This window comes from Rhinatrema bivittatum, chromosome 4, assembly GCF_901001135.1.
Source record: "Rhinatrema bivittatum chromosome 4, aRhiBiv1.1, whole genome shotgun sequence".
Taxonomy (NCBI): domain Eukaryota; kingdom Metazoa; phylum Chordata; class Amphibia; order Gymnophiona; family Rhinatrematidae; genus Rhinatrema; species Rhinatrema bivittatum.
The window spans coordinates 186,963,475-186,976,809 of NC_042618.1; the positions used below are offsets into that span (position 1 = coordinate 186,963,475).

The following is a 13,335-nucleotide window of genomic DNA, read 5'->3' on the forward strand; positions in this document are numbered from 1 at the left end:
GAAAATCTATCCATGCATATTCAATTGTGGATATCCTGAAAACCTGCCCTGTTTGTGGCTCTTGACCACCCCTAGCTTATTGCTTCCACTTTGAGGTCTACAATTAAGAGAGAGTTTTACATAACTATTCTGATTATTGTACATGGTTTCATTAATTCCTAATGGATAGAACTGGGAAAAATTGCCTTCACTTCCCAAGAGTGCACAAAGCAACATCCTTATAGATACACATGATTGCTTCAGCACACTTATGCTTTTCTTTTATTTTGCAAGCAGTGTGTTGAGACAGTAGAAAGTTTATTGAAATGGGGAAGAGTATGGTTTTTGATTTGTTTGTTTTTTAAATCATGCTTTTATCAGTTAAGTGTTTAATTATTTAAAAAAAAAACCTTCAGTAACTAATTGAAAATAAAAATGGGTTTCTATCGTTTTTTTCTTTAAAAACAAACAAAATAATGGAATGGGTGATTAGCAGGTCTAGGCACTGGCATGCAGAGGACCTGGATTAAATTCCCAGGTCAGGACTTCTGCTCCCCAGGTCAGTTGGAGATGGAGGGATGCTGCAGAGCACAGCATATACAACATCTGGGAAGAGGGAGACCCAGTCTTTGTGCAATGGCGATAACTAGGGACCAGGTTTAGAGCCCATGACTTCAGGTTTTCAGAAGGAGCCCTGATGCATGGCCCTCAGTTGAACACTGTTACTCTGTTACTGCGATCGTTTGACTAGGTGAGGTGAGACTGGATATAAAACATGGGGGACAATGAAGGCTCATGGAACTAGATTCCAGTTCCTGGTTCCAATTGGGTTGGAAGCCCAAATGAGCCAAAGGAAACTGTCAAACCCCAAAAAGGAGTAATGGGGCTTCAATGATAAATCACAGAGTAAAATTTAGACTTCCAGGTTAAAGATGATGAAGTGTGATTGTGATTGCTCTATTTATGCCTTAAATATATTTTGTATATGCTAAGTTACTAGAATAATGCATTCATGATATATTTTTCCTGGAGTTTATCAGGTGTGAACAAATCATCTATCAGATCAGTACCCAAAAGAACATATCTGAGGTTAATAATCTTTGAAGTTTTTTCCTGCTCGTTTTGTACTTCCAGTTCAATCTGGGATCTGTCACCATGAGCCTTCATTCACAGCTACCCAGGGATTTTTCTCTTCTTTTATAAACCCTCTTGCCCTCAACATACTTTGTCTGGCCATTGTAATGATAGTCCTGGGCTGAGGACATTACACTAACTGTTGCCCTTACAGAATGTAGATATCTGAATTCTTTTAACCAATCAGCCAAGCAGATAGTGCATGAAATTTCAACACATTCATGCACACACACTCACACCTCAAATATCTCATTTTTATAATGTGATTTGTTTTCAATGAAGAGCCATTTTGCAATGCAAAGCAAAAAATGATCAGAGATTTTTTGTTTATTTATTTATTTTGAGTATTTCTTACCCATGCTCTCTTATATTTGGGGTGGGTTTAAAGCAAAGGATAACTTGTATTTACAATTTGCCTTAAGGTTGTTAATTTAAGACAGTAAAGGGAAATAAGGGTTTGGGTTTTAGTGCTGGAAATGACGCAGCATTTTGTCTAATGAACTTGAGATTTAAGAAAACAAATACAGAATGATTTTAATTTAAACTATTTGCACCCTTACTTCTATCTCTGTCTGTACTGATGTATCCCCTGAACGAATTTAGTACAGAGTTCTAGTAGCCATAGTGGTCTTGGAGAAAATGGAATTCTTTGTAGGCTATGATGCCTTTTGTTATATCAACATAAAAATTATAGAGAAATTATGTTCATCGTCATGAACTTCAGAGATCAGGTAGATTTTTTCCTCAGAAGTATTAGCTTGTAATTCATGTTATAGTTTTGAGGTTTTTTTCTCCTCTCTCAACAGACCCCTTAAATAATAACAGCCATATTGGATCTCTCTAAGTGAACTATTTTGTGCAGGAGTAGGTGGAGAGCCTGTTTGACCCAAAAGTTTCCTTTTGCATTTTTGGGACTTCCAGCTCAAGTGGAACCTTGCACAACTATGAGCCTTCATTTGCAGCTGCTCAGGATTCCCCTCCTCCACATTTATTCTCTCTCCTATCCCGCCCTTTTATTGCTGTATAGTCCTCTGGTTGAGAGGAATAGACCTTCATTCCCTTCAGAACTCAGAGTAAGTGTAAATCAGTCAGTAGGTGCATACTGCTTCCATAGTGTACCCAGATGCATGTCTCTCCCAGTATCTTGCCTTCCCTGAACTCTGTGTCCAAGCCTTGCCTGCATTTCATGTCCAAGCTTCCAGCCAGAACCTGTCTTCAGCCATACCAGCCTGCCCAAGCCTTGCCCCAGCCTTACTAGCCTGTCTTAACCTTGCTCAAGCCTTGCTCCAGCCCTACCAGTCTGTTCAAGCCTTGCTCCTGTCTTACTCTATAGTACAGACTCACCATGATGTACTGCTGCCACAGAGACCTACTGGCCCCCAGAACCCAAGGGCTCAACCTGCAAGGGAGGTGGCTAGTTAGTCAGAAGACCAGCCCTAGTCCTGCCCAGCATCCTGCCTTGCAGTCCTGTACCACTCCTGGGGCGAAGTACCCCCAGCAGAGAATCTCTAACACATAAACATCGGTGCAATCTCATATGCCTCTCTTTGGATAGAACAGAAGCTAAAAATGAACACAACTTAATATATTTTCATTTTAAGCAGATTGAAAGGGCAGGCAGGAAGAATAGCAGTGAAGAGGCAGTAGAGAAGGAGCAAGCAAATTACTAGTTGCCATGGGGAAATGCTAACCTCACCAAGATATGTTGCTCTAGGTGTTTCCAGAACTCATTCAGCTTAAGTAGGTATAGACCATTCCCAGAACATCCAAAAATAGAGAAATTAGGTTCTCTGCTTGGTATATGTAAATGTAGGGCATTTGTTGTGATTTTATGTTATCTCACATAGGCCAAGGGAGGAGAAACTGTGTTAGTAGGCCAGAAAAGGAGGAAGTGGTGTCAATGACCACATGGGCCAAATGGAAGGAGGCAGCAACAGTGGTGCGAATGGACCAAAGGAAGGAAACAGTCAGTGGTGTGTGCGGGTGGAAGGGAGGAAGCTGCATCAATAGCCTGAATGTTTGAAGAAAAGAAAGACGTGGGGGTCAGCGACCTGCGAGGGCTAAAGAGAAAGAAGTGTTTTCCTTCTGCAGACGCAGTAAGCCAGAGCCTGCTAGGGACTGGAGGGTGTAGCTGTTAAGAGGCAAGCCTACACTACTGAAGGCAGGACCGGTGTTTGAAGTGCGGGACCTGTTTAGTCTCACAGAGTGCTATGCTTAAGGGGATGCTACTGTCTCCTTACTCTTGCACCCTTTCTTATGATGTTTGCAAGCAGGAGACTTAGGAATGATGTTCTTGAGGAAGAAGGCTTTTGCCTATGGTGGTAGGTGAAGGATCAGTCTGCAGGGATGAAGAGGTGGGGAGCAAGTAAAAGAGGGGAAAGAGAAGGATGCTGGACACTCTTGGAAGGGGGAACGCAAGCAAAGCAGATGGAGGGTGGGGGAAATGTGTGTGGGGGGAGGGAGAGAAATGGGTATATTGGGCTGGAGCTTCTGCCAAAGGAGGGAATGCTGTGCCAAGGGGAATCCGATTTCAGTTTTCGCACAAGGGCATGTTATGCCTATAGCCAGTTCTGACTGAAGGTGGAGGATGGAGATAAATTTGGTGTTAACCCTTCCATCCCCCATCCCCCCACCCCCACCTGATACCTTTTTTTTTTTTTAAGAACATGACTTGTCAGGAATGAATATATGGTTATGTGTGAAGGGAGGTTAAGGTACAAGGAGCTGAATTACCTATTTCTCTGTTCTGTTGTTTTATTTAAGTTAGTGTAAACATCTACACGGGTTATAGTGGAAGCCTCTTATCCCCAGGAGCAAAATTGTGCTTGCCATAGGACATTACCAGCTTTAAGCCTTCATCTAAAGGCCTTTCAAATGTTATTTCTGACTGCCTGAACTCAATATTTTCACCACTAAAACTGTTTAGTCAGCAGTTTTTGCTGATGAAATATTGCAGATGTATGTATCCTGGAAAAAAAATGTAAAAATGTGATTATAATCTTATGCTTAAAGAAACCCATATCTATCAATCTCTGTGAAAAAGTGTCAGAACTTTAAACAGAAAATAGTTATACCTATCCTGTATCAAATAAACATTTAACTTTTATTTGGGTAATATTGACATTCTTTAATATACTCAATTTCAATCATTCTTACCCCTGCAAGCAGCTCTGTTCAGAATGTCCCATATTGCATCATTTAATTGATTTATTTAATTGTTCCATGTTGGCTAAGAGGTCACATTACCTTTCTATGTGATCTAATTTGCAACACTGTTTTGATCATGGCTGTCTCCTGGGGTTCAAAGAATTTGCAGAAGAGCTAATGAAAAGTTTCAAAAGCAATTAAAAAGTAGCATGTTTAATGGCTGCATTATGGGCATTACTGGAAACATTTAAATTGTATAGTGGATAAAGTTTTCTTTTATCTCTGATTTCATGAGACAATGTTTTCAAACAGTGAATGTTTCTGCAGATACATTTTAGCTTAGCTCATGGCTCCAGGGAAAGCTGTTTCAAACAGGAAGTAGTATATTGCACAGCTGTAGTAAAAATACAAATTCTCTTAAAATCCAAACACTGAAATCTTAGAAACAACTTAGTAAAGTGAAATAAAAGTGAATTGGTAAGGAAGTTATTGTTCAGATCAACTTAATGCTGTTACATCAAAACCATACAGAGACTTTCTATGTGTTTAAAGTTTCATTAATTTTTTTTTCTAAATTCCTTCCTTTATAATATTAAGATATGTAGTTAGGAAGTACAAACTGCAATATGAAAACTTTTGTGCTTTTTTGAGAGAATCATAGTAATAATTGTTTATATCAGCTTATTTCCTACAAAACAAAAATAACGTTTCATGAGGATTCTGTTCATTTAATAAGCTTAATGACTTCTGTTCTTTTTTTTTTATGTTATGGAAAATGTTTGCCATTCTTGAGCTTGGATTGCAAGAATAAATTGCTAATGAACTAATCATTTAAAAATAATCTTCTGAAGGTCTGTTATCTGCCCTGTTTTCATTACCTCACCATTACTTTTTAGTGTGCATTATTTTGTTCTGTGCATTAAGAAATGTATGTATTCATCCTTAATTGCTTGTAATTTACAAGGCTGCTAAAATTCATGCTTGAAAAGTGCAACTTAACTGAAATTCAGTTTCAGAGAAATCCTAATTAACATTTTCAAACAGTGTTTATATTGCAGAATCAGTTTAATATATTAACATAGCGTGGTCCTAAATGTAGAAAACTCTATTTAATCCAGTAGTTACTACATATATAGAATTTAGTTAAGTATTAAACATGCAAAGTACCACAAACCGTTAAAATGTAGTTTAAGCCATTGCACTTTAAAGTACCATGCTAAAGCAGTAGTTTAAAATTGAAAACATGTTTACCTGGAAATCTAAACCTAACTGTAGATTCTGCTTGGTATCATTTAGGATCCAGTTGGAAAATGGAAGAAAATCAGACTATTTCTATGAGAAGGAGATAAAGAGTAGGGGCTGTTCAGACATGTTAGTTGGCTTCTTAGGAAGGAATGGAAGCTGCTTCTTCCCCTGAGGGTACGCTCGCTCGTTCTGCTGCACTACGCTGAGGGAAACAGTGAGAAAGAAAAGTAAAAATCTCATGGAAGGGTGAATAGCAGTACAATGCATTTTGGTCCTTAGGATGACAAGGCACAGCTGGGAAATCCTTTGCCACATAGTATACTTACATAAGGAACAAAAAGACATGCATTGATTTCAAGGGACTTGGAAACATTTGCAGCTAATTCATTTCTGATTCTGTCATAAACATTTAAAGTAATTTCCAGGCGGCATGATTTCACTTTAGATTTATAATGCCAGTGGGATTGCACAGATATCCAAACATAACAATTTATATGCAGGATCTGATCGCTGTGCTCATATGATCCAGGATTTTCCCTAAATTCAGTGTATTTTGTTTACCACTCTTCTCCCCTTTTTCCTCTTCCTCCTCCTCCTCCTCTCCACCAAACACATACAGTGGGCTGGAAAACCGTGCCCAGTGACCCATATGGCATGGAAATGAGATTTTAAAGTGCATGTTTATGAAATGAAAACATGCTGCCCGGGTCTGCCTCTGACCTTTTACAGAAGGATAATTGAACCACAAATGCATACTGTACATTCACTTGGAAAATACAATGAATTGAAACAGTTTGCCATCCCTTTTTTTTTTGTCATTTCTTTTGTAACTGTTATGGTATCCTGAAACTTGATACAAAAAACTGTAGCCATCCGAAAGCTAAACTACAGTGAGCAAATGAAACTCAAATCTGAAAAGAATAGAAAGGACAAGGTACATTACCACAAGTTCTATGTCTGCAAGTGAGGTCAGTTCCTTCACGCTTAAGCTTAAGCTTGGGTTTCTGTAGACTGTTGTGGGCTTCTCAGACTTTCTGTCTGCTTTGCTATGGATGTGAGAAATGTTTATAGCAGATGGAATTGTCTATTTATTCCACAGCCTCAGTCTTGAAAGGTTATTTTTCTGTATGTTTTGAAGCCATACAAATTGAACTAGTTGCAGGATGTATAGTAATTTAGTTTGTCATAATTACTGATCATGATATTCTTAATACCCACTACTAGGGAAACCAAACAGCCACTTTGTGCATTTGGGGTTAAATCTGTTTCTGTGTATCCTCTTGGAAGGAAAATAATAAAAATGTTATCTCACTAGTTAGGATGAGAGCAAACACCCCCCCCCCCCCCCCGCCATACACACACACACACACACACTTTCTCTCACCTCACCCCTTCCAGAATATCAACTTGAAAATGTCATTTAATAAAAGCTTCCACTATGAGTTGTATTTTTGGGTTACAAATGCTGGCCATTGTTGCATGGGAATTGATAAATTATGCTTTGGCAGCCATTGCTAGTTGTGCTTTTGAAATAATATCCAGTTGAGGGCATGATATCAGGTCAAATATACACTATCTTAAAAAATTGTACATTCACTAGATTTGTACACTCTGACAGTATAGGAGGTACGGGGCACATAAATTGCTATCCGGACACCACTATGCCATTCACTCAACTAAGTGCCATCAAAACGGTAAGGTGGAATCAATGTGTGCATATAAGGCAGACTGGAGTGAAAATGGTGATTTCTGAAACCTTCATATGTCCCTCAAAATGCTAATGCCCTGCTTCCTTTTTCTATCTTCTTCCTGCTCCTCCTCCCACCACTACCATACCTTTTCCTCCTTCCTCTCCATAACTTCTCATGCATGCTTCAGATCTGCTTATAAACCTGTCTCCTTCTTCTGTTCCAAACCCTGGTATTTCCTCCTCGCAATAGTGCAGTGCCCTGGATCCTTCTCCTCACCCCCAACCTTTTTGTCTCTCTTTTCTTTCTCTTTCCCTTTACCCTTTGTTCTCTGTGGACTCAGTCTTCCCTCTTTGCTCTTCGTCTTCTTTCTCTGTCTCAGTCTTTTGCTTCTCCTTTTTTCTGTCTTTTTCTCTTCCCCCACCCTCATCACTCTGCATCTCATTACTTCCCCCCAATCGCAATTTTTCTCTTTGTTTCTGATCCACCCTTTTCTACCCCACTCTTTGCTCTCTCTTTTGGTCTCTCTCCTTCCATCTCATGCTGTTTATCCCTTGCTACCACAGTGTGATTTCAAAATGAGTGACTGGGGGAACGAGGCAAGAATTGTTTCTCATAGGTGCTGCTGTTTTATTGGTTAGGAGCACGCATGCTGATGATCAATGGGGGCCACAGGCGGGAAGTGCCTGAGAGAAGTGTTTCTTGCCTCCTGCTCTGTGTACCAGTAAGGCAGGCGCCAACTTTGAATTCCTGACCACTAGAGGTTAGCTGGAGATGGCAAATTTCACACCGTGAACCAGTTAGTAACTTGGACTATGGTGATAAATACCAGCACATTATGGGGGACCAAGATGTCTGCTACCAGCTGGATGGCATTTTCCTTTATCCTACAATAATAATTTTAACATAAAGTGGATTTTATAGTTTTGTTGAAACCTCTTAAAAATGGATCCAGAAAAGCTTTTTTTTTTGTTTTGCACTTCCTCCCGCCTCCTACTCAGCTACTACTGTAATACATTCAAGGCCTCTGCTTCTTTGTGGAAGCTCAGATGTAGATTGTGTGGAAAAAGATAGAAAATTCTGCTGCACAATTTTTTGTTTTTCTGTGGCACTTAAGAGTTTTCAATTTTTTTTTTAAACTTCTCCGACTGATTTTGAAGATGTATTCAATAGTGCAGCTGCACTATTGAACATAGCCAGCTATCTTAAAGTTATTCAACTAACTATAGCTGACTAATTTTAGGATAGCTATTTAGCCCAAACAAATTAAGCCAGCTAAGTAATCCACCTAGCTCTAAATATCGGAGTTAGGTTGGTTAATTTAGCCAGCTAACTCAACTCCTCCCAGTTATGCCCTTGGAATGCCCCAACTTATCCGGCTAAATTCTATCTGACTAAATTATCTGACTAAATTGTAGGATTGTGTTTGCAACCAGCATCACATATCCCTGCAACACCCCGGTTGTCAGTGCAGCCTGGAAGTCATCGCACACCTCTCCTGTGGCAGGACAATGCAAGCGTGTCACAGCCTCTCCTCCCCCGAAGACTCTCCCTAGACGCGTGTGCTGTACTGTCAGTTTAAAGGGCCCACGGCAGGATTTTACCTGCCTTGTTCAGACTTGTCTTGCCCAGCCTGTCTCGTTCAATGTTGTCTCCTTATCTCAGTTTATCTTGCATTAGACCTGACCACAATTGCCTGCCACCTAGACCTGACCTCTTGCATTGGACTCGACCTGCCAGTCTGCCTCCTGACTCCAGCTTCTCCAGTCTGCTTCCTGCCCTGACCCTGGTGTGTCTTCGGACTCTTGCTCTACCTACTGCCCTAAGGATCCAGCTAAGCCCTGCCGGCTGCCAGAACCCAAGGGCTCAGCCTATGGCGGAAGCGGCTGGTATAGGTGAAGCTCCAGCCTGCCTGCTTCAGGGAACATTCTTTGGCGGTCAGCGGAGACCTCTTAGGTTAGCCTTCAAGGCCACATCAAGTATACCACAGCACCAAAGGATTCACTACCACGCCACTCATTACATTTAGCTGCCCAACTTAGCCAGCTAGAATTTAGTTGGTATGTGCCCAAATATTCATTTAGAATATAAAACAGAGGACTCGGCACAAATTTAATGCCCTTAAATTTTCAAATAATTTTTATTCCCAACGGTTTTTTATGTTTTTGATTAGAACCCACATGTGCTACAAACTTCATATATTAAAACCCATCAACGACGCATTAACATACTGTCACCATTCATACCATTCATACATATAAAATCACCCCAATACCTATGAAGCATCACATAAACACTATAAATATATACCTATACCATCTGATGTTAATATGCCCAACACAACGCAATTACCCCAAAATTAATACACATAGATCATACAAATGTTTATATATTGGCTGAACGCCTACATACAAAATATCTCAAATTTGCAATCATGTATTGTATGTGTGCTGGACATATATGTTCGTTGTTTATACACACTGAATATGTGTTCTCGTTGTTATACACATTCGTTGTTATACACTGGATGTATAACAATGAACGTGTATAACAACGAGAACACATATTCAGTGTTGTTATACACCCAGTGTTGTTATACACTGGGTGTATAACAACGAACGTGTATAACAACGAGAACACATATTCAGTGTGTATAAACAACGAACATATATGTCCAGCACACATACAATACATGATTGCAAATTTGAGATATTTTGTATGTAGGCGTTCAGCCAATATATAAACATTTGTATGATCTATGTGTATTAATTTTGGGGTAATTGCGTTGTGTTGGGCATATTAACATCAGATGGTATAGGTATATATTTATAGTGTTTATGTGATGCTTCATAGGTATTGGGGTGATTTTATATGTATGAATGGTATGAATGGTGACAGTATGTTAATGCGTCGTTGATGGGTTTTAATATATGAAGTTTGTAGCACGTGGGTTCTAATCAAAAACATAAAAAACCGTTGGGAATAAAAATTATTTGAAAATTTAAGGGCATTAAATTTGTGCCGAGTCCTCTGTTTTATATTCTATATCTATTCTTAGCAACAGAGTAGTGCGTACTGACGATTATTACCCAAATATTCATTTAGCCAACTAACTTCTCAGTTAGCTGGCTAAATGCTTTTGAATATGGACCCCCCCCCCTATTGTACTAAAAATGTACTTTAAAAATAAAATATTTTCTAATCTGTAGTTTCTAAATCATTTTTTGTTTTTTCCTTTTCCAATTGTTTTCACGATTTGTTTTCTTTCTTCCATTTCCTTTCTTTTCTTCTCTCTTCTGTTACCTCGCCCTCTCTTACTATAGCCGGTCTTTTCCTCTCCCAAAGATGCCTTGTTTCCTCTCAACTGCTTCTATTCTCCCAGTCTCTCCTTCTCTCTCTCGCTTCATCTTTCATCTCACTCCTCTCATATTGGAACTTCTCCCTTTCACCTCACATCCTTCTGGTCATTCATACCTTATTCCTCTCGCCACATGCCTTCCATTTTATCATTCTATCTACTATCACCCTACCATACCATACCTTCCTTCCCCATTCCATTATCCCAGCTCTTCTCTCACTTCTTCCCCCTCCTCTCGTCTCCGCTTTCACTTCTTTTTTTCATTCTCATTTGCCATAGTGGCACATTTTAAGCCCTGCTTCCCTCTACACTGCCTCCCTCCACCCACCTCTGCTCCATAACACAGGCTTCAGATTTGTTGCAGTCCTCTCAGTCTACTTTGAATCTCATAGAGCTAGGAGGAATAGTTACGGCCAGCATCACTCAGCTGTGGATAAGACAAGTACAGTGATTAGTGGCCCGGACAGAAGAATGAATCCAGTGACTAATAATGCGAGTCAGATGGCGAGGAAGGAAGTTTGTGGTAGATAACACAGATGGGAAGAAGGTGAAAGACTGCAGTGACTGGGGGTAGGCAGGGGAAGGAGGAAAATTGTGATGAGTAGTAGAGAGAGGGATGAGAAGAAAATGGAAGATTGCAGTGAGAAGTGGGAGAAGAAGGAAGATTTTGGCAGTGCTGGGAGGAAGAAGAGAGAGAATTGTGGGAGCTGAGAGAAGAGGAATACACAGTGCAGCAAGAGATTAAAGCCTAGAGGCAGCTGATCAGCCTGCACTAGTGGCTCAACGAAGAGTTTACTACAAGATCCTTCGTTTCCCAAAATTTGGAGGGACAGCAGATTCTGCATCCGTTGTCATAACTGTAGAATTGGAGGAAATCAGAAGGCCTTGTCATATCTCTATACTAATAAAGAACTTGCCATTTAATAACATAGTAAATGACAGCAGAAAAAAACACAAATGGTCCATCCAGTCTGCTCAGCAAGATTTTTTTTAGGATTATAACAGCTACTCTGGGCAGATTACCCCCACATCTTCTGTTTAGGTTTGTAACTGCCACTCTGTTCAGGTTACCCCCAGTGCTTTATTAACATCCTAGAGATCCTTTGTATTTATCCCATGCCTTTTTGAATTCTGGTACTGATTTTTTTTTCTCCACCGCCTCCCCTAGGAGGGCATTCCAGATATCCACCACCCTTTCCTTGAAAAAATAATTTCTGACATTCATGAGTCTACCGCCTCGGAACTTCATATGATGTTCCCTACTGCCAGAACTTACTTTGCATTGAAAAAGGTTTTCCTCATGTGCATTACTAATACATTTAAGTTATTTAACAGTCTTTATTATATCCCCTATCTCTCCTTTCCTCTGCTTCTGATGCAGACTCCACCCCAGTTTAGTTGCCTTTCTCTGAACTGCCTCTAGCTTCTTTCTCTATGCTTTTTGAGATGCAGTATCCAGAACTGAACATGGTATTCCAGGTGAGACATCATCAATAACTGTATAGGGGCATTGTCACCTCCTTGTTTCTGCTGATTATGCCTCTCTCCCTCTCTCTCTCTTTTGCATCCTAGCATTCTTTTAGCTCTGGCCACCACCTTCTCACACTATTTCACTACCTTGAGATTATCAGACACTGTCACCCTCAGGTCTCTTTCCTGGTGAGTGTACATCAGCTTCTCACCTATTTCTGTGGGAATGCTTTCTCTTTGCCCTACACAAATGGTTGAGAAGATATTTCAAAGTGAAAAGGCCATAGTTTTCTAAAAAAGTGTTCTTTTTCATTGAAAAAAGAAACATGGTAGAAAAAATATATAAAAGCTGTGTGGTGACTAAAAATTGCTGCTGCATGGTGCATTCAGTCTGCTGTATCACATGTTTAGTGCAGGCCAGGGCATCTACCTCTCTGGACTCCAGGAGTGGAGAGAGACTAATCATGGGTTCCAGCATCCCCTTTCCAGGGCCTGAGAAGAGTTGACATCAACCCAGGGATTCTCTTGGTCATTGGTGCACACCTTCACGTCTCACTACTGCCTAGATGCTTTAGTAGCTGCAGAAAATGCAATGGGACAAGCACGCTTGTGCCACACAGTTTCCAAATAGTCTGCTTTCTCTGGTGGAGTCCAGGTTGCTATATCTATAATGCTACACTGCAACCCTCAGCTTGGGACTTCCCATAGAGCATGGCTAATTCAGCCCTGCTTACTGACAGAAAAAGGCAAGTTTGTTTACTATAAACGGTATTTTCCATAGATAGCAGGATGAATTAGACATGCAATCCTGCCCTCCTCCCTGGATAGCAGACTTACCTATTCTATAAGCTTTGACACAGATTGAGAAGACTTTGAGGCAGCATCCGTGCAGGAGCTCCTGCATATGCTCAGTAAAGCTCAAAGCTCTTCTGGCTTGGAGAGATAGTTCCATTCAGTGCTGCTGAATGACATCATCCACAGAGCATGGCTAATTCATCTTGCTATCTACAGAAAACACCATTTACAGAAAGCAAACTTGCTTTTCTGCTGGATTATGTTATTCCTCAGTATTTAAACCCTATGTCTGTGCTGCACACCTCAAGGTTCTAACTGTTTAGTAAGGTAGCTAAGCTCTGTCACTAGTCTTGTATTCCAATACTGGCCCTGCCACTTTTTAAAGCAGTTTTGTTCCTATTGCAGGAGCCCACAGTATAGTTTCTTGTTTCCAATGATTGGATAAGCAATGAGATCACACAACAAATTGCTACTGAGTCAAGTAAAATGTCCTTTCAGTATGTCATATGAGGATATCTA

General features: G+C 40.2%; 2 protein-coding genes across 3 annotated transcripts in view; one reads left to right on the forward strand and one right to left on the reverse strand.

Moving 5' to 3' along the window:
- The window catches only part of ECM2 (extracellular matrix protein 2), a 71,772-nt gene extending 65,247 nt beyond the window's left edge, over positions 1–6,525 (reverse strand). Inside the window, exons 1-2 of one of the 2 annotated variants that reach the window (XM_029599375.1) lie at positions 6,449–6,525; positions 5,512–5,707 (exon numbers count right to left, since the gene is read on the reverse strand). The gene's annotated coding sequence lies outside the window, so the exon portion shown is untranslated. The remainder of the gene's footprint in view (positions 1–5,511; positions 5,708–6,448) is intronic. The other variant, XM_029599374.1, reaches the window with a different exon arrangement.
- CENPP (centromere protein P) overlaps positions 1–13,335 on the forward strand; it is a 685,914-nt gene that overhangs the window by 533,212 nt on the left and 139,367 nt on the right. The window lies entirely within an intron of this gene.